Source organism: Nyctereutes procyonoides, unplaced genomic scaffold, assembly GCF_905146905.1.
Source record: "Nyctereutes procyonoides isolate TBG_1078 unplaced genomic scaffold, NYPRO_anot_genome, whole genome shotgun sequence".
Lineage (NCBI taxonomy): Eukaryota > Metazoa > Chordata > Mammalia > Carnivora > Canidae > Nyctereutes > Nyctereutes procyonoides.
In genome coordinates this window covers 43,321,210-43,324,002 of record NW_026575051.1, presented here as the reverse complement: position 1 = coordinate 43,324,002, position 2,793 = coordinate 43,321,210, and the positions used below count along the sequence as shown (strand labels likewise).

Genomic DNA, 2,793 nt, shown 5'->3' with positions numbered 1-2,793 from the left:
CTTGACGGGATGAGCACTGGGTGTTATTCTGTATGTTGGTAAATTGAACACCAATAAAAATTAATTTATAATTAAAAAAAAATGAAAAAAAATAAATAAATTGTTTCTTCCAGAAATGAAGAATAGCATTTTGTTCAGTTGTCCATTTTCTTGACTAGTTTTCATTAGTTTTACTACAAATTTGTTATTTTTAATTTTTAAATTATAAAATTCCAAACTTAACACTTGTCTGAAACAAATTTAGGAATTAAAAATGGAAATCATTCATTTCCTCCACCTTCTGTTCCTGATTCTGACCTTTTGGTGTATCCTCTTTCTAACATATGCATCAACCTATGTCCTTCTCATTTTAAGCTAGTCTTTTATATAAATTCAAGTTTTATCTAGGCATATATCAGGATGCTATAACCAAATACCATAGACTGGGTAGCACACAAACAATAGGAAATTATTTCTCACAGTTCCGGAGGCTGGAAGTCTGAGGACAAGATGCCAATATGACCAAGTGAGACCACTCTTCAGGTTGTAGCTTCTTGCTGTGAACTCCTGTGATGGTGGGCTTTGGGAGCCCTGTGGGAACTCATCTATGAGGCTCCACCTTTTACCATAACCTTTTGGAGTAAGGATTTAAACATGAATTTTGGAGCACACAAACAGACCATAGCAGCACACATAGTAAAAGTACTCAAACAAAAATGAGAAAAATATATATAAAATGAAAAATAATAATTGTCATCTCTCCCTACACCTAATTCCATTTCTCAAAATGAGTACTAGTATTTTCAATTGCTTTTATTTATTTATTTTTTTTTCAATTGCTTTTATTTTTTATCTTCTGGAGCTTTCCTTTATAATTTAAATAAAATATTTATGGTTCATAATTCACAATTTATATGCCATGTTTTAATTCTAAATAGTGAAAGATGAGGAACTTTGTACACATAGTTTCTTAACCACAATCCTTCCAATTTCTTGCTTTTTAAAAAAGGAGTTATTCTTATTTTTCATGGCCAGAATCTATAATATTTACAAAATGATCTTTAACTATGATTCAGCATTCTCCAATTTATCTGTAGATTGTTTCTAAAAACTTAAACCAAATAAAAATCACATAGTTATTAAATATTCTTCATTGCCAAGTCAGGTTTTCTTTTTGCTCTAAAAAAATAAAGAACAAAATACTGTGTATCTGAACACTACTACTGAGAAAAAACATATCCTACATGCCAAAGAACATGGATTTGCATCTTGAGTTTTTCTGTCTTCTTTTAGGTTAATGTTTGGTTGCCATGGTTCCTTGTATCTCATTTTGTAGTCTTTCTTGCATTCTTTTTCTGTTTTGCTTTTTTCTAGATAAATCATTTTCCCATGAGATGGATGAATGTAAACTTTCCAAATCCATACAAAGCTGAAAATATTTTATTCTTATATTTGATAATTTATATAGGTATAAAATTTCAGCTTGAAAATTATTTTTCCTTGGGCCTTTGAAGGTGTGCAATTTGGTATTCTAGAATTCAGTGTTATTGATGAGAAGCCTGGTGCCAGTTGTGTTTTCATTTCTTTGTAGGTAGGTGGGAGTCCTGTTCTAGCAAAATACTTCATGATTCTAACTTGTAGCTATTTGCTGATTGAATCAAATAGCTCTTAAAAACTTATTAAATAACATTTTTCTGTCACTTTTTTAAAAAAGCTTTGGGAATTACCTATTGATCTTCTATATTATAAACTGAAGATTTATCATTCAGTTCCCCCAAGTAGTCTTCCATTCCACCTATCTTTCAATGAACTGATAATTTTGATTAGATCAGTATTAACATTTTTTTATGATTATGACCATGCAAACTTTATTCAAAGCTACTTGTATATCTTTTTTTTTAAATTTTTATTTCTTTATGATAGTCACAGAGAGAGAGAGAGAGAGAGGCAGAGACATAGGCAGAGGGAGAAGCAGGCTCCATGCACTGGGAGCCCGACGTGGGATTCGATCCCGGGTCTCCAGGATCGCGCCCTGGGCCAAAGGCAGGCGCCAAACCGCTGCACCACCCAGGGATCCCCATTGTATATCTTTTTGCTCTCCCTAGAGTAATTCACTTCTTTTTTATGTTCATTTTTTTTTTACATAACCTCAAGATTTTATTGTCTTCATGATACAACAAAATACGAAGCTTAGAACTGGATTACTTGGTCCTTTCTCTTCTTATCTCCTCCCAGTTCAAAATGCTTATATGTCTTAATAGCCAGCATTCTCTTAGATCTGCAATTGGGCTCAGTGCATTCAAGCCTTGGTGCAATCTTTGTAGTTTTCCTCTGGAAAATTGTCTTTGACTGCCCACCATAGCCACCCTGCTTCCTGTCCTAACATCACTCTCTGGGCAGAAAGAGAATCTTTGTTTTTCTTGTATTGTCACTTTGTGGGGTTGATGCTTGACACACTTCTTGCAGGAAGTCTGGTGGGTTTTAGGAACATTGACCATGTTTGTGAGAATGCTATTGGCCTGGAAAGGTTTTTTTTACGATAGTTTTAAAAATCTGTTTATCATTGATTTATACCCACACTTTCTGCTAATTCTTAAGTATTCTTTTGATAAATATTTGAGCACATGTGGTATGTCATCAATTTTTTTTCTTTTTGGAGAATCTCTCTGGAGATTTCTAAACTTCTCTAATTTGGACTTGTTTCTTTCCAGGCTTGTTGCATAGCTATCATCCTGGGCCTTCTTGCGCCATCATTTTGGGAATTTCTTCACTACATGTGAGTTGAATGCCTTGTTCCAGAATCTCACATTTTAT

The 2,793-nt window shown here is 33.5% G+C and overlaps 1 pseudogene; it reads right to left on the bottom strand.

Moving 5' to 3' along the window:
- Positions 1 to 2,169: 2,169 nt before the first annotated feature.
- LOC129513102 (60S ribosomal protein L36a-like) lies at positions 2,170 to 2,477 on the bottom strand (annotated as a pseudogene).
- Between the last annotated feature and the right edge of the window lie 316 nt (positions 2,478 to 2,793).